This window comes from Myotis davidii, unplaced genomic scaffold, assembly GCF_000327345.1.
Source record: "Myotis davidii unplaced genomic scaffold, ASM32734v1 scaffold189, whole genome shotgun sequence".
In the NCBI taxonomy this organism is placed as follows: Eukaryota; Metazoa; Chordata; class Mammalia; order Chiroptera; family Vespertilionidae; genus Myotis; species Myotis davidii.
This window is the reverse complement of record NW_006383017.1, coordinates 709,965-728,048: the sequence shown is the minus strand read 5'-3', so window position 1 is coordinate 728,048 and position 18,084 is coordinate 709,965. Positions and strand designations below refer to the sequence as shown.

Sequence of the window (18,084 nt, the reverse complement as noted above, 5' to 3'; positions counted from 1 at the left end):
AACACGATTCCTTACGCCTCGCTCTCCTCTTCTCTGATGAATGCTTTAGCTCAGTGTTTCTTAAGCACATGAACCTCTAGTCTTTTGGGACACCCAGAAGGGGAGGAAAAAGATTCTGTGGACAAATGTTAGGGAATTGCTATATTCTGTAGCCCCCTCTTGGAGATCCACAACATATGTTCATGTCCTACGAAGCAATCTTTCAGCCAGGAAGTTAGCCCAGCGTTTCCTAAATTTGCCTGGACACAGAATAGATTTTTTTCAGAACGCTTTGGGAAACACTGTTTTATCCAAAATGTTGGCTTACTCTCTTTTCAATTCATATGTCCTGGCAAAGGCTAATAATGAAGCATCAGACGGGGGTGTCACTGCCAGTAGGCAGAACTCAGGCATGGAGTGAGAAGACCCAGAGTGCTTTGTTTTGCAGTTTTGTCTATTTGGTAATATTTTATTTTGAAAAAAATTTTGATAATCCCAAGAAACTGTAAAAACAGTGCAGAGTTCCCATCCATACTTCACATGGCTTAATGGTAACATCTAATATTTTACGCCCCCCCAAAAAATGACATTGACACACTATTAACTATTGTTTGATTCCACCAGTTTTTACATGTACTTTTTGTGGTGTATGGATTTATGAAATTTGATCACATGGATAGATTTGTGCAGCCGCCACCACAACCAGGATGCACAGCTGTTCCATCACCACAAAGAAACTCTTTCATGTTCTCTCTTTATAGTCACACCCTCTACCACTCCCAGCCCCTGGCCCCCATCACTATAGTTTTGTCATTCAAGTTGTTGGCTATATCAACAGCTCATTTCTCTTTATTGCTGAATGGGAATTTGTTGTACAGATTTAACACCATTTGTTTAATCATTCACCTGTTGAAGGATAAGGATATTTGGCCGACTTCCAGTTTTTGACTATTACAAATAAAGCTGCTGCGAACATGTGGGAATAGGTTTTTGTGTGAACATAAATGTTTTCATTTCCCTAGGATAAATACCCAGCAATGTAATTGCTAGGTTGCATGGTAAATATATACTCTACGTTACAAGAAACTGCCAGGCTGTTTTCCAGAATAGCCGTACCACTTTTTATTTTCACCAGGAATGTATGTGCGATCCACGTGCTCTGTGTTCATGGCAGCACTTGGTATTGTCAGTATTTTTTATCTTAGCCACTATAATAGGTGTGTTATGGTATCTCATCATGATTTTAATTTACATTTGACTAATGGCTAATATGTTGAACAAATATTCATGTGCCTATTTGTCATCTGTATCCCCTTTGGGTGAAATGTCTGTTCAAGTCTTTGTCCACTTTTAATAGGACCATTTCCTACTGTTTCTGTAGATTGAGTTTAGAGAGTTATCTTTGTATTCTGGATACAAGTCCTTTCTCAGATACGTAACCTGAAAATATTTTTCCCATTCTTTAGCTTGTCTTTTCATCCCTGACCAGAGACTCTCACAGAGTGAAGGTTTTCATCTTAATGAAGTCCATTTTTTCAAATTATTTTCTTTTCTTTTTTAAATATATTTTATTGATTTTTTAAAAAATATATTTTATTGATTTTTTTACAGAGAGGAAGGGAGAGAGATAGAGAGTTAGAAACATAGATGAGAGAGAAGCATCAATCAGCTGCCTCCTGCACATCCTCTACTGGGGATGTGCCCGCCACCCAGGTACATGCCCTTGACCGGAATCGAACCTGGGACCTTTCAGTCTGTAGGCCAACGCTCTATCCACTGAGCCAAACTGGTTTTGGCCAAATTATTTTCTTTTATTGATTGTGCTTTTGGTGTCAAGATCACTTGGCCTTAGTCTAGTCACAAAGACTTTCTTCTGTTTTCTTCCAAAAGTTTTATAGTTTTACATTTAGATCTATGATCCATTTTGAGTTAATTTTTTTTACAAGGTGTCACGTTTAGGTCTAGATTCATTTTGCTTTTTTGGTTTTTGGTTGCCGCCTAAGAGTGTCACTGACCACACGCACCTCAGGTGCACACCTGCTCCAAGCATCCTCAGCAGCTCTAGGGTGCTCTCTGCTCCTTCCAGCCAGTCTCCCACATGAACGGATGTTTTGATTGACCTCCCACTACAGACCGTAGACCTAATGGGAGGGCTCCTACTCCAGTGCGCACCACCCAAGGTCATCACCAACCCCTCTTGGGTGGTTATTAATTGAATGCACTGTCCCTAGTCACCTAGGACGGGTATCCCAGCTTCCTTGCTGTTGGAGCACATTTAGCGTGTTCACCTCTGGAGCTCCCAGGCGGGGGAGAGACGCTGCCCAAGCTTCTGGGCCTCAGCTGGAGTAAGGGGGGGTTCTTTCTGGAATAACGCCCACATGAGGGGGCAGTTTGGATCCCAACATGTTCAAAATGTTTTCTTTTCTGGAGGGAAGAACCTTGTGGCTTTTAATTATTCTCTCTGTGTTTACATTCCAATTTTTGGAAATGAGTGGTATATCCTGTTTTATGGAGAGAGAGAAAAAAGAGACTTAAAAATTATTTTTCTTAAAATGAGTTCTGGTTTAAAGGAAATATTTTCCAGAAGTCCATGTGTAGAGTGTAAGTCCATCTGTACCGGCCTGTGAAGAGCACCCTGACCGGGCTGTTTTGGGTGAGATGGAAGCCTGCCTCGCTGTCCTCTGGCTGTGATGAAACGTGTCAGGAGGTACCAGGTGGGCCCTCCACAGGCTCCTGTGTCCCAGCCCCCACCCACCACTTTCCAGCTGCGGGACTAGGGTTGTGGCACTGCTCTGTGCCTCCGTTTTCTTTTTTGTAGAAAAAGAGTTTAATAACAACATTGTCTCATGTATACTCATTTACATGATCATGTAAACTGCTCGACACAATGCCTAAAACACAGAAAGTGCTCAGTAAAATGTGGGTCTTTCTCCTTTTCGCCCGCATTTTCCTGTAAATATTTTGTGAAACACAGATAACAGAAAGGTGCCAGGAGAGGTCCCTGTGCCCCCAGGTCCTGACTGTGGGGCCCACGGAGGAAGGCCTCTGTGCAGGGTCCTTCCACACCGACACTCCTGGGGAGATGGGGAGCAGGCAGAAAAAGGGCTGCTGCTAAAGTGGGTGAAGCAAACGCGGTAGCCAACCGCCAAGGGGCCCCGGGGATTTGTGCCTCTCAGTGCCCGTGCCCATGTGTGGCACCTCACACACTGACAGGGCCGAGGGGGCCATATTAGGACCGTGCAAAGTGATGCGACCCCCGAGGCTGAGGCATAAAAGACACGTGGCTTTGCCTTGCCCACTCTTGGATCCCTCTCCGCAGGAGCCAGCTGCCATGTGCTGGGGAGTCTCCAGCCACTGTTCACAGATACCCAGAAGGTAGAGAACTGAGGCCCCCAGCCAACAGCCAGGTCACGTTGGCCAGGCTTGTGAGTGAGCTGGCTTGGAATCGAATTATCCAACCCTAATCAAAGCTTCTAATGACCGCAGCCCCAGCCAACATTTTGACTATGACCTTGTCATAACCCATTCAGGCTGCTATAACAAATATGCCATGAGCTTGTGGCTCATAAACAATAGGATTTATTTCTCACAGTTCTATAGTCTGGGAAGTCCAAGATAAAGGGGCTGGCAGATTCAGTTTCTGTAAGAGCCCAGTTCTGGTTCTTCGATGGCCACCTTGTCACTATGTCCCCACATTGGGGGAGGGAGGGCGGGGGAGCTCTCTGGGGCCTCTTTTATAAGAGCATTAATCCCATTATTGAGGGCTCCACCTCATGAATTAATTACTTCTCAAAGGCCCCACCTCCAAATTGAGGATTAGGACTTAATATGTGAATTTGCGGGGGGGCGGGGGACACAAACATTTAGTTTATAGCAAACCACTTAGGAGCCAGAATTACACATCTAAACTTCTCCTAAATGCCTGACCCACAAAAACTGTGGAAGATAATATATGTATATATATTTATTAGTATGTATACATATACTAATATGTATATATACATAAATACATATATTAATTTTTTATTTCAGAGAGGAAGGGGGAGGGATACAGACATAGAAACATCAATGATGAGAGAGAATCATTGATTGGCTGTCTCCTGCACTCCCCACACTGGGGATGGAGCCCACAACCTGGGCATGTGCCCTGACCAGAAATCAAACCGTGACCACCTGGTTCATATATCGATGCTCAACCACTGAGCCAAGCCAGTTGGGCAAAGATAGTCAATATTTATTGTCCTTTTTTTCATTAAGTTTATTGGGATGCCATTGGTTAATAAAATGGTATAGGTTTCAAGTGTACAATTCTGTAATACATCATCTGTGGTGAACACACAATCAAGATATATATAAATGTATATATGTATATATATAGATAGATAGATAGAGAAAGAGAGAGAGAGAGAAGCTATAGATATAGATATATGGTCTTTTTAAGTTGCTAACTTTGGAGGTAATTTGTTATACAGCAATAGATAACTAATATACCAAGGCTGAGTTACCAAAGGACCCTTTAATAAAGTTGTCAAAGGTGGGGCACCAGTGAGCCCAAGAATACAACATACCCCCTATTTGTCACCATGTGCTAACCTCCTTATTACAGGAAGCAACAGCAGATTGTATGACATGCCAATATTGAATCTGAAGTTTGAGTATTATAGGGCTGCTTGGGTATCTACATTGTATGCTCAGATCCCAGAACGTATAATAAGATGAGTTTGCAATCAAGGACCTCAAACCCAGTGTGGGGTCCTGAAATGGTGAGGGGCACAGGGAGGGGTGGAGGGATGTGGCTGGAGCAGCCACTACATTGGTACTCTCCTCCCCGGTTGGCAAACATACCCAGAAGTTACCCCTCCGGCTTTCAGCCAGAGCACCTGGCCATGAAGGCCTCCCATTTCTCGGGAGTCCTGCCTATAAAAAAAAGGCACATGAAATCCTCCCCTTCTCCAAACATCGCTGGTCCTTCCTACCTCCTTCTGCTCCAGTTCCATGAACAAAGGTGCACGTTGGTGGCCAGGTGGAAAGCTAAGCCCTGTGAACACCCAGATAACCTCTACTTCTGGTAAAGGTGGGTTGTGTGTGGAGAAAAAACACCCAGCTATTAAAGGCGTGTTTGTTATCAGGAAATTAGGACAGAAGTATACTTGGTAATGATTACTCTCTATAACCTAAAGCCATCCAGCTCTATGAATGTGGCCTCTAAAACACTTGGGTTTTGTTTTCAGTTTTTTAATCACAGTAACATTGCTTTATAACATTATATAAGCTCCAGATGGGCAACATTATACTCCAACATCTGTACTCACAACCAAAAGTCTAGTTTCCGTCTGTCACCATACACTTGGCCACCTTTGCCTGCTTCACCCTCCCTCCACCCCCTGCCCCTCTGGTAACTACTGATCTGTTGTCTGCCTCTGTGAATTTGTTTTGTTGTTGTTGTTTGTTCATTTGTTCTGCTTGTATTTTTTTTTCAATGTTTGGTTTCCTTTAATGACCTGCATCTCCCTGAAGGACGAGTGCAGGCAGCTAGACGATGGCAAGAGATATTCACTAAAGATCTTGCCCTGATTGAAGGCTGCTTTTATTTTTATAGTCCACTTACAAGTGAAATCATACAGAGTTTGTCTTTTTCTATCTGTTTCATTTCACTTAACATAATACCCTCAAGGTCCATCCATGCGTCACAACCTGGCCGGTTTGGCTCAGTGATTAAGAATTAACCTATGAACTGGGAGGTCACGGTTTGATTCCCAGTCAGAGCACATGCACAAATGGAAGAGTTTCACTTTTTTATGACTGAGTGTTATTCTATTGTGTGTGTGTGTGCGCGCGTGTGTGTGTGTGTGTGTGTGTATCACAACTTCTTTATCCAGTTTTGTGCTGATGAACACTTAGCTTTTTTCATATCTTGGTTATTGTAAATAGTGCTACAATGAACATAAGGGTAGATATATCTTTTCTGAATTATATAGCCATTTTATTCTTATTGTTTGGAGGAACCTCCATACTGTTTTCCATAGTGGCTGCACCAATTTAATCCCCACCCACAGTGCACTAGTGTTCCCTTTTCTCTGATCCTCTCCAGCACTTGTTGTTTCTTGTCTTTTTGGTGGTAGCCATTCTAACAGATGTGAGGTGATACCTCATTGTGATTTTGATTTGCATTTCCTTAATAATCAGTGATGTTGGTTATCTTTTCCTGTGCCTGTTGGGTCATCTGTATGTCTTCTTTGGGAAAATGTCTATTGAGATCCTCCACCCACTTTTTGATTGGGTTGTTGGTTTTCCTTGTTGAAATGTATGAGTTCTTTATATATTTTGGGTATTAACCCCATGTTGGATGTATGATTTACAAATATCTTTTACCATTTCATAGGCTGCCTTTTTGTTTTGTTGATGGTTTCCTTTGCTGTGCAAAAGCTTTTCGTTTAATATAGTCCCATTTTTTCATGTTTGCTTTTGTTTCCCTTGCTGTTGAAGTTGAATCCACAGAAACACCACTAAAACTGATGTCCAAAGCTTAGCACCTATACTTCTCCTATGTATTTTGTGGTTTCGGGTCTTTTATTCAAGTCATTAATCCATTTTGAGTTAATTCTTGTGCACAGTGTAAGATGGTGATCCAGTTTTATTCTTTTGCATGTGGCTGTCCAGTTTTCCCAATACCCTTTATTGAAGCCAAACATCTGCTGTTTTTTCACATACAAATTACCCATTTCATTCCAAACATTTGTTTTGAATGTTTACTCTTTGTGGGTGTGGGCAGAGACAGACAGAGCAGACAGGAGGCAAGAGGACCCATTTCCAATCATGGCATGAGGGGTGGGGTTTCCCCCCAACCCCCAAGCACTGGCAGGTCTTCATCAGCTGGCAGGAGACGGGGATAAGCTCAACCACTGAGCAGGGCGCTGGGAGAGGCAAAGTCTCTACATCACCAGACGTTGCATTTCATCCCATTGGGAAACATGCAATGAAATAAGTAATACTCCCCCGATGCATTGGTGAGTATTGAGAGGATTTCAAGCATCAGATACCTGGTGCCTGGCGTCCTGGAGGAAGCCGGGAAGCCTCCTGGGGAGGAGAGAGCCCAGGACTGGAAGTGTATGACTAGCTTCTCTTTGCTTTTATCTGTAAAATGGGAACAATGGTCCTAGTAAGTCCCTGTGTATTGAGTATCAACCATGCTCCAGGCAGTACGCTATAGTTCACTCCCAGAATACTCATATCTGATGAGAATGTTAAGCAACTTGCTAGTCAATAGTCAAACTGGGATTTGGCCTCATGTCTCTCTGACCCCAAAACGGATGCTGCTAATTACTGGACACACTACTTCCTGCCTCACAGGGGTCAAGTTGAGCAATGCAAGAGGAACTAATGTGTCAGCCATAAAGTGATAAGCAGGTATCAGGGCTGGCTGTTATTTTTAACTGTTAATAGCTAAGGGAATTATAGAGGCCAAGACTTCTAGCAAATGACAGTCCAAAGCAGACGAGTGCTGGACCCAGATGTTTGTAATATGCACACAGATGGGGGGAAAGTCAACCAAAATATTAACAGATGGGTGAAATCTAGAGAAATAAAAGGACGCATGTTAAACAAAAAAGAGACAACTGGCACACCCATTCAATGCGGTCCTGCTTACCCATCTGCTGAGATCCCAGTCACCCCGCTGGTCCCTAAGAGAGCAAGACTCGCAAGTAAATGTTGACAAGTTGTATGCACACAGGGACAAAGCCTCGATCAATATTTACTCTGAACACTTCTCATCAAAGGCCTGGAGGCTTAGTAAAACTAACAAGCTATTATCCTCCAATAGAGCGTCTAAATGGGGCCCAAGTCAATGAATTTACTCGGCTCTCTTTATGGATTTAGGTCAAGGTTGGCCTCTGCAATGAATTTCAAGCACTGTCCCCGTGGCCAAGTGTGTCTCGGGAGGCAGCCAGGAGTGAAGACTGAGCCGGGGCAAAGACCAAAATGAAGCCGTGGTAATGGGTTTACCACCTGAGTTTTCTGTTGTGGGAAAATGTATCCTGAGTTGGTGACAGGGGTGTTCCCAACGCAGCAGAACTTCCATTTCAGAAGGCAGGGCCCAGACTCTTCTCCCAAGCATGGCAGCCTGGAAGCTGGAAGGGGCGCGCCCTCCCTCGGAGGGGAAGGACTACAACTACAGCTGTGCGCTCCAGTTGAAAAGCTATGAGGTGACCATAAAAACCAGGCTCTTCTCTCCAGGCCATGGAACTCCAGCTCCCCCTGCGCGCCCACCCCATGGCCTAAGAAAGCAGGCGGCCTCGGTTCACGTTCCCAGGGTTTGTCTGCATTGTTACACCTGTGCCCACAGCCACTCTCTGGTCCTGGGGAGCCAGCACTCAGCTGAAAGGAGAGGCCAGAGGAGATGTAGGAAACTGATAATGAGCTTTATGGTAATGATTATGAAGAGATATCTGTTAACCATAGAACATGTAAGGGATGAGGAGAGAAGAGCTGTGTCAAGAAGAAAATTAAAATCTCTGTGATCCCACTTCCAAGAGACAAGCTGTGGGTACTGGCTGTGTTGCCGTCTTCCATCCCCGTGCCTGCCTGTTTCTTACGTTGTGTTAACTGAGATCCTTCACAGACACTGTTAGAAACCTGTGGGAAAGCGGGGGAGACGCCAGATCCTCTTTCCACATCACTAAGCCCCTCCCTCCCCCATTTTCTGGCAAGGAGGAAGGATGAAGGGAGTTCCAGAATGATGGTTGGTACTGAAATTCTCTCCACCCTGACAAGTAGAGGTTTGGAGTGAGATTTAACTTGATTTAGAGAAATAAAGAAATGTGGTGTGGCGCACAATTCCTACCAGCTGAATGGATGGGTAGATTGATGGATGGCAGCTTGGATAGCAGGCGAGAGAGAGAGAGAGAGGAACAGGCATATAAAGGGACAGAGACAGACCAGGGAGATAGATATATATGCTTGTATGTGCACAGGAAATTCTAGGAGGATGCTTAAAAAGTGTGAACAGTGGTTCCATCTTGGAGAGCAGATAAAGGTGGACATTTAAATTGTTATTTCATATAGCTCTGCACTGTTCTGATTATTTTATCATAAACAAGCAGTGATCTTATAATTCTTAGAACATGTGAAGTGATTTCCCCACTTCAAATACTGTAAGTATGTTAGGCTCCATGGCAAAGGGGAATGAGGCTGCCAACGGGACTCAGCTTGCTCATCAGCTGGCCTTGGGCAGGGAGATGATCCTGGAGTATGGGGGGGAGGGGGGGACACAAAACCACAGGGGTCCTCAGAGTGGAGGGAAGCAGAGGGTCAGAGGAAGATGAGCCCTAGGAGAGGGTCATGAAGATGCAATTCCGCTGCCGTTGACGGAGGAGGAAGGGGCCACCAGCCAGGACATGGAGTGGCCGCTGGAAACTGGAAACGGAAACAGGTTTTCCCCTGGAGCCTGCGGAAGGGGGTGCAGCCCCGAGACACCTCAAGTTTAGCTCAGGGAGGCCCACGTCAGGCATCTGGCCTGATTCAGCCACCGTTTCCCTGTCTCCACACACTGTGGACGGTTGGCTGGGCTACTGGCGACCAAGGCCTCCGAGCCCAAGAGCCTCTGCCCCACTGCCCACTCCAGCCCTGGCCTCCGAGGGAGGCACTCGCAGTGTTTGTCATCGCTGTGGTTCAATGGAACAGCAGGAGCACCGAGCAGCGTGAATGGAGGAATGAGTTCTTAATGCTTGGAAAGAAGCATCTGACTCCATTTGCATTCTGTGGCACTGATTTTATTACACAGCAGACCAAGGCACCAGGCACACGTGGCCACACTGGATTTGGTCAGTTAACAAGGGTGGGAAGAACTGTAAATTGTGGGAGTTTATTGTGGTGGCCCTCGGCATAGGGGCGCTTTCTGCCTCTCTCCCCGCCTTCAGCACACACCTTCTGTCTTTTGTGCTCAAGGCCTGTGGTTGCTGTGAGAAATGCTGCTGATTTGATGCTGAAGGTTATACAGGAGAAATCCCTGCATAGGTCCTGGTCCAGTTTCTTCTCAAAGATTAGGACTAGAAAAATCGATGTCGTAGACATGTATTTCAGTAGTAAACAATTCTTTTGTCTTTGGGCACCCAGAAGGCCAAATGCAGCCTATACACACACACACACACCCATGAGCCCTGTGCACACACAGGCTCACACATTAGGACAGTGGTCGGCAAACTGTGACTCGAAAGCCACATGCAGCAATTTGGCCCCTTCAGTGTGGCTCTTCCACAAAATACCGACTTCTGCACATGGGCCAGGAAGTTTCCATCGCACTGTACGTGCACGCCCGCACGTAGTATTTTGTGGAAGAGCCACACTCAAGGGGCCAAAGAGCCGCATGTGGCTCACGGGCCACAGTTTGCCGACCGCTGCACTAGGGGAACCCACACTTAGATGCACACACTGACGCTCTCTGCCCTTCCGTCTCAGATGTGCCAGGGGCAGGCCTGCTCCTCTCCGCTTTTCCCTCTGAGTGAAGACTTCTAGTTCAGAACCTCCCGGCTCTGGGGAAATGCTCATTAGATCCGTTTGCCTTCCTGCCGAGAACATGCTCGATCTTTTAAGAGCACGTTATTTCAAGAAATGCTGGGGGCCCCTGTGTATCCCCAAGCCCCCCGAAAGGTGTGGCTGCAGGATTCCGGAGCCTTCCTTGCCGACTGCAGCTCTCAGAGGGGGTGTGTGTGTGTGTGTGTGTGTGTGTGTGTGTGTGTCCTTCCTCAGCTTCCTGCCTGCTAGCTATGTCACCACCGGCAAATTACTTAACCTCTCTGTACCTCGGTTTCCTCATTTGTAGGTAATAACAGCACTTCCCTTGGAGGGTGTTGTGAGGATGAAGTCAGGTGTGCAGGTGCCTGGTTTACCAGGGCAACAGGCACACAATAAATGCTCCATAAAAGCTGCGGATGCTGTTATTCCTAGTCCCCCTTTCATCGAATCTCTCCCCTGTTCCTGTCACCAGTGGAAGCGGGTATCCCTTTCCCCACTGAGTGCTGGGGGTGGTGTCCTTACGATATTTCGAGGAAAGGACTTTCTGAGGCTGGTGCAGGAGGATGAGCGATTTTCATTTGAGCGGAATTACCTCCCCCAAGTGGCTGGGTGTCCAAAGTCCCATTTCCCTTAGTCCAGTCCTGGAAGAAGTGGAGTTGGGGCTTCATAGAGCTGGAACCAAAGTCAGTGCCCAAGTTTCCACATGGCAGCCGGGGCCAGGTCGGCATCAGGCTAGTTGCTGTCTGTTAGTCATTTGTGTGCGGATGAAGGGCAGCCAAGGAGCGCGCCCCCTGCAGCAAGTAACCCACGGGCAGCCAAGAGCACCAAGAGGGCCCAGAGCCCAGAGAGCGAACCCTTTGTTCAGGGCTTAAATATTCCAAATCTTGGGCCACTTGCAGTGGCCACGCCTACTCTGGCCAATGCCCTGTTCCCAGGTGTGACTGACAACAAGCACCTTCGCAAGTCCCCCCAACTCTACTGGACATGCATCTCTCTTTGCTGCACCCCTGGGGAGTGTAAAGTTTTAGCTTCCTGGTGAAGCTGCCCACATGACATGCCCATAATATTTGACCTTCCTTTTGCTCCTTCCCTGTTATTAATAACTAGGTTAATTAAAACAGTATAACTTACACACACACACACACACACACACACACACACACACACACACACACACGGGTGGTGCTTGGGGAGGCGGTGCTCAGAACCCGGCCTGGCCTTCCATTGGACGGCTCTTTCCCAGGTTGTGAAAGCACCTGGTATCGTTTTCTCACTTTGCCTCAGAAAGCCTGAGGGGAAGGAAGGAAGGATTTATTGGTTCCATTTTTTTTAAAGGGAGGAAATAAAGGTGCACAAAGGACACAAGGTGTGCCTGTAAAAACTCACTGCCGTGTGTTTACTCACACACGCACGCACACACACACACACACACGCACCCACAAGCACACAGGCACATGCACATGCACATGCACACACATGTGCGCACGCATGCAGGAAAACACCGGCAACTGAGGAGGGTACAGGAAGATGGTGCTCTGTGACACAGTCCAGTGTGGCCATTAAAACCTCACACCCAGCATTCTTCCTGGACATGGGGACGCCTCAGCTATGACATTAATGTGCAGAGGAAGACACATTACACAGCCGGGCGGTGGGGGGGCAACAGGCCAAGGTGTCAACCTTGTTCCCAATGGGAGGTTGTACTTGCCTGGTTTTCTTTCCAATATTCGCTTCAGTATGTTCCAAGATGTCCATAGTGGGACTGTATTGTTGTTATAATTAAATAAGAAAAATAAGCTATTGAGTTACAGTTACTCCCCTGAGGGCTTGCAGCCGCCTGGGGGCAGAGCCCTGCCCTGGGTCTGTCAGCCACAGAAGAGAAAGTGACAATTTCCACCACCTCGGTCAGGCCTTTGGCACCAACACTCCCCAAGGAAATGAATCAACTGTCAGACACCAATAATTGCACTTCCAAGACCTCCTGCCAAACTAGACTTGACACTGACCCTCACTCTCTCAGTGTTATCGTCCGAGAGAAAAGAGAAGGCATCTGGCCCCTTTCACAGGGAAAGTCAAAATCCAGTCCGAGTTTATTGAGCACCTACTAGGGGGCCCATGTTCTCCACTTGCATAGCAGGCTGGGTGGGGTGGAGGGGGAGCCATTGGAGCACACAGGAGCCAGCACCCACGCTGAGCCCCAGTGGGCTCCCCTGAGTGAGGACTGGGGAGAATGTCCCCTCAGAGGCCCGCTCTGTGAGGGCTTAGCCCTGGAAGGAAACCAAGGGATGCTTTCACAATCAGCTTCTCCGAGACTGAAGACCGGAGCCCTCGGGGAGACTGCTGTGGCCTTCCCTTCCTCCCAGACCATTGTGGGGGTGCCTGAGACCCAGAGGGTAGAGTGGGGTCACAGCTCCTGGCTCTCAGATGAGCGCCGTGTCTATTGACCAATGCAGAACTGAGCCGGCACTATCTCATTCATTCCTTCAGCAGACCATGACTGATCACCTGCTGAGGGAGGACCAGGCACCTCTGGTGAGCAGCACCAACAAGGCCCTGCCCTCATGGGGTTCACTTTCTAACGGAGCGAGACAGGTGACAAATGAACCAATAATCAGGAGAGTCATTTCAGATTGTTGTAAGTGCTCTAAAGAAAATAAAACAGGATCGCACTTGTAATTTGCAGAATGATGGCTCTCAAAGATACTCAAGTCCTAAACCCCGGAGCCTGTGACTATGTAATATTAATCACACGCCGAAAGGGAATTAAAGTTGTAGGTGGAATTAAGGTTGCTAAGCTGCTGGCTTTAAGACAAGGAGAGTGAGTTGGAGCAGCCAGGGGCCCCACTGTGCTCACAGGGTCCTCAAGAGCTGTGAAGAGAAAGGTAGAGGATGTGATCTTGGAAGAAGGTCATGGAGATGCCACACAGCTGGCCTTGAAGATGGAAGAGGGGCCTTGAGCCGAGGAGTGGGGGAGGTCTCAGGAAGTGGGAAAGGGCCGGGAAACATTCTCCCCGGAGCCTCCAGAATGAATGCAGTCCCGCCAACACCTGGAATTCAGCCCCGCGAGACCTGTGTCAGACCTCTGACCTACAGAGCTGTGCGCTATACACTTGTGCCCTTTAAAGCCACTATTTGTTACGGCACAAACAGGACACTAGCAGAGCCCCAAAGCTGCCTCCTGCGAGAGGTTTCCCTGACCGTCTGCTGAATGACGAAGTTCCCCTGCTACTTGCTGTTCCTTGGGTTCCTTCACAGAACTTACCAAAATTTTAACTTACTGATTCCATTGCTTATTTACAGTAAGCAGCAGGGGCGGAGGGCCTCCCTGAGGAGGCAACAGTGGAGGTCAGATCTGATTACTGAGAAGCACCAGGCCTGAGCTGAACTGTCCAGGCTGGGGAGAGGGGAGGAGAGAAAACAAAATTATGCTGCATCTGCAGACCAGTTTTTCAAGTGTAATAAAGCCCTGGCAGCCTGAGATGTGCACTGGCCTCTGTCTCCTCCCCACATCCCACAGCCCAGGCTGGGGGAGGGGAGGGGAGGGGAGGGGAGGAAGCGTGGGAGCGTACATAAAACCAGGCCCAAGACCAGTCAGGAAGCAGGAAAGCATGGCCTGTCCTGGACATGCCCCCAGGGGACCCACCTCCCCTCCCCAGGAACCAGCTGGGCAGCCAGAAGACAGGCCTGTCCCCAGAGCCTCATCCTCCCACCAGCTCCTAGCTACGCGTCCTTATTTGCTGAGCAGCTACTTGACCTCCTGTCCCTGGATATTCATCTCAGGCCGCACATCCTCTCTGGAAGCAGTCAGGGTAGAAATGACCGAGTACAGAAGCATCCCAGCCCCAAACAAGTGAGGGAGGCCCGCAGGAGCCAGGGTAACGGGCCTCCTGGGAGAGCACTTGTCCTAAGGGGGAAGGGCTCCAGGAATAACAATCGTGAGAAGTGACAAGTTGGGGGAGGAAGGGCTGTTGACTCTGGAGTGGGGGACACTGAGCCCCTCTTAATGCACCTGGAGTCCTCGGGAGAGAGGCATTAAACCCGCACTCACTGCTGCACTGGAATTCTAGCCCCTACTGGCCTCTCTGTTCTTCTCCCTCCAGTAGCTTCTAATTCCAGGTGCCCCGGTGCCCCAACAACCACACTACTTTCTCTCTGTTCCTCACTCCTGATCAGGAGGGCCCCTTTTCAGCATCCAGGCTCACTCTCACTCTCTGCCAGCTGTCCCTTCCACCTCCCTCCTGTGCTGCCCCACCCCACCACAGGCTGAATGCCCTCCCCTCCTTCCCCCCCAGGCTCACTGCCCCCTTCCTCCAGCAGCTCCGCCCTGCCCCAGGGCCTCAGCAGGTGACAGCAGCTTCGCTAACTCACTCCTCCAACGCCCCCACTTCCTCCCCAGCCTGGAAGGTGGTCTGCATCGGGCTTGTTTTGGGGGGGGGGGGCGGAGGGTTTTGTTGTGTTGTGTTTTGCGTTTTCAGGCAGAGACTGTGGTATATCATTGCCAAGCTGCTCACATTCCCAGCCGAACCTCCTCTGCCAAGGCCAGGGCTCTGTGGGGAGGAGACACTCACCTGGGCCCCAGCCAGGGCTCACCCCAGGGGCTCCCCGGCCTGGCGAGACCAGAGACTCATTTCCTGCCAGGGAGCCCTGAGGTTAACTTCCTCCTTCCGGGTGAGGCGTTTAAGAGGGCAGGGAGAGTTTATGGCAGGCTTCTCAGAAGGAGGGCAGTGCCTGGGCAGGGCCAGGAGGAGCTGGCCACGGAAGGTGATCCATGAGCCGCTGCATCTTCCCTCCGGGCCTGCTGCATCCACAGGGCCCGCCGGGAGGCCCCAGCCCCTCTGAGATGGGAAGCCAGACCCTCTGACCGGGTGGTGGTCGCTGGCTCAGGGACCCGAGACCCCAGGTGGACCCTCCTGCCTTCTTTCTCCAGGAAGCGGGGAAGCGGGGAAGCGGGAGCTGGAGCCCTCAGGTACGTTCCTGTCGGAAGGCAAAGGGCAAGACCTTTGGGTCCCACTACTGAGGGGAAGGACAACGATGGTGGGCGGGTAGCAGATAAGGAGAGAAAGACGAAGGGAGAGGAGGGAGCCACAGCCTGAAAGAGATTTCTGAGATCAGACGGAGGAAGGTGATTTTATCGGAGGGGCCAATTCCGATCAGTTAGTGGAGGACGGCGACGGGGATGTGGGGCGTTGAGGCTGGGTTCAGACTCGGTGCAAAGTGTGCCGAGCCGTGATTAATTAGCCGTGTCTGCCTAGCTAAGGGCCCAAGAATGAGGTGGGGCTTGCAAGCCAGGGATTTGATAACCCACATGGCAGGCTCTTTTCCTTAACCACCGGTAACCACAGAGGCCCTTGGCTATTTCTTCATTCGTTCACTCATCTAGTCACTAAAAAAAGTACTTGACCTTCAACTATGAGCCACACAAATATTTGAAGAATGAATGAAGTTAGGAGGAATGTTGTTCTTTGGCCCCAACTCTCATTTTTCTCAAAAAATCATGGTCTGAAAAGTTACAACAAAGGTTCATGGTCTTGAGGCGTTTGCTAGCCATGTGATGTCAGACTAACCCCTTCCTTTGATTAAGACTCAATTTTCTCATCTGTAAAATGGGAGTGATCGTCGGGATATCCCCCCTTAATCCCTGTAGTTCTCGCTGGCATCTAGGATAATAATTACTAAAAGCCTATACTAGCCAGGCTCTGTGTAAGTGCTCTCGGTATAATAACACCTTTAATCTTCATGTCACTTCTCTGAGGAAGGAACCGTTACTACTCCCATTTTGCAGGTGGGAAAGCAAATGATCGTAGGATCATTCTTACGATTATTAGGAAGATTCTGTCTCCTCCTGAGATCTCTGGATCCCATAGCAGCTCCCCAGGGAAGACTTCTCTCCCAGTGCCTCTCCCAGACCTGGCCTTGGTGAATCCAAGCAGCCACGGCCCAGCTGCCTCTGCGGGAAGGAATAAACCCAGCCACCGGGTCTGAAGTGCATTTCCTCACGCTCACTCGACCTGCTGGAGTGATTCAGACAGGCCACCTGCTAGGAGGGAAGGGCGGGGAGGGCAGAGGGCACATCCCACGGGGCAGAGCAAGGGGCCTGCTTGCTGAGCGGTCAGGAGCGCTTCCTCAGTAGCATATTCTTTGGGCGCTTTCTCTCATTTAACCTTCACTGCATTGAAGATTGTGGTGTCCATGGTCAGACGAGGAAACTGAGGCTGAGAGAGGATTGTGTCCACAGACGGGCCTCCAAAGCCCCCACTCGTGACTGCCATGCTATACAGACACAGTTCCCAAGCCAGAGGCGGCTCTGCAAACCCAAAGGTGCAAATATGGCTCGAGCTGCCCCTCCCTGGAGGCCCCGGGGGGCCAGGCACTGAGCAAAGCACCCTCAGGTGATCATCTGGTCAGTGAACTGGGAGGACAGTCCCCCTGAAAACCCACGTGAGGACAGAGCAGGAAGCTGAGCCCTGCAGAGCAGGGGGGCTGGTGGAGCCTCCCCCTGAGAAGATTGGGGACTTTCTAATCCAGGGGTGGGGGACATCGCATGAGGGCCGCCCAAGGCCCCGGAAATCATTTGGTCTGGCCCATTAAATGTCTGACCAAGTATAGCTGGCTAATTGTTAGGCTGATAATTCTGTATGGCCCTTGAATGATGTTATAAATACCCTGATGGCCCTTGGCAGAGAAAGGCTCCCCACCATTGCTCTAATCCCTCCACCCGACAGCCCAGCTGACCAACCCCAGGCGGCTGACGCCCAGCAAAGGGCGCAGCAGGGCTCACGCCCACCTCGGGCTAAGAGGGGCCACACCTGGAATCGGGGTCCACAAACTAGGCCCACAGCCAGTTCCTGCCCACCACCTGTTTTGGTAAACAAAGCTTGATCAGAACAGGCCGCGTGCGTTCATGTCCACGCTGTCCTCGCTGCTTTCCTGCAGCAATGGCCGCGCTGAGTATTCGTGACTGAGAACAGACTGCCCACCGAGCCCCGGAGCTCTCCCCTCTGCGCCTTCCCAGGACGCTCTGGGGCCCTGGCCTGGAGAAGTAGAACGAGTAGCTGGGAATGTGGCTCCCAGGTTCGTCTCTGCCTGGGCTTGTCTCTGAGATCCTTTCCTCCTCTGACTCCTCCCAGCTGTGAGGCCTGACCTCTGTGCCTCAGTTTCCCCAGACTCCTCACTGAGCCGCTGCAGGATTAACTTAGTGACGATAAGGCAGACCTCGCCACAGTGCCCATTGTCTCGGTCTGGGGAGCATTTCGGGAATTCTAATAAATGAGGCCTGTGGCCTGCGGCCTCGAGTTTGACATGCTTGCTGGGAACACGGGAGTTCACACGAAGGACCCGCAGAGGAGGGGGCGCCTCTGGTTACTTGATTACTGCACACAGGCCTGGGCCCGAAGAGAAAACTGGGTCTGGGCAGTCACACACATCCCTGGTTCTAGGCCCTGACACGCGTGCACGCATGTGTGTGTGTGTGTGTGTGTGTGTGTGTGAGAGAGAGAGACACACAGGCTGTCACTGTCCGTCTCTCAGTGTCTCTCCTTCTTTGCTCTGTTCCCATCTGTCTACCTCAGTCTCAGTCTTTCTTCCCGGGTCCCT

The 18,084-nt window shown here is 49.4% G+C and overlaps 1 protein-coding gene across 2 annotated transcripts in view; it reads left to right on the top strand.

Moving 5' to 3' along the window:
• The first annotated feature begins 15,129 nt into the window (after nucleotides 1-15,129).
• Nucleotides 15,130-18,084, top strand: part of FAM3D (family with sequence similarity 3 member D) — a 27,388-nt gene continuing 24,433 nt past the window's right edge. For both annotated transcript variants that reach the window (XM_006779132.2, XM_006779131.2), the window contains exon 1: nucleotides 15,130-15,457. The gene's annotated coding sequence lies outside the window, so the exon portion shown is untranslated. The remainder of the gene's footprint in view (nucleotides 15,458-18,084) is intronic.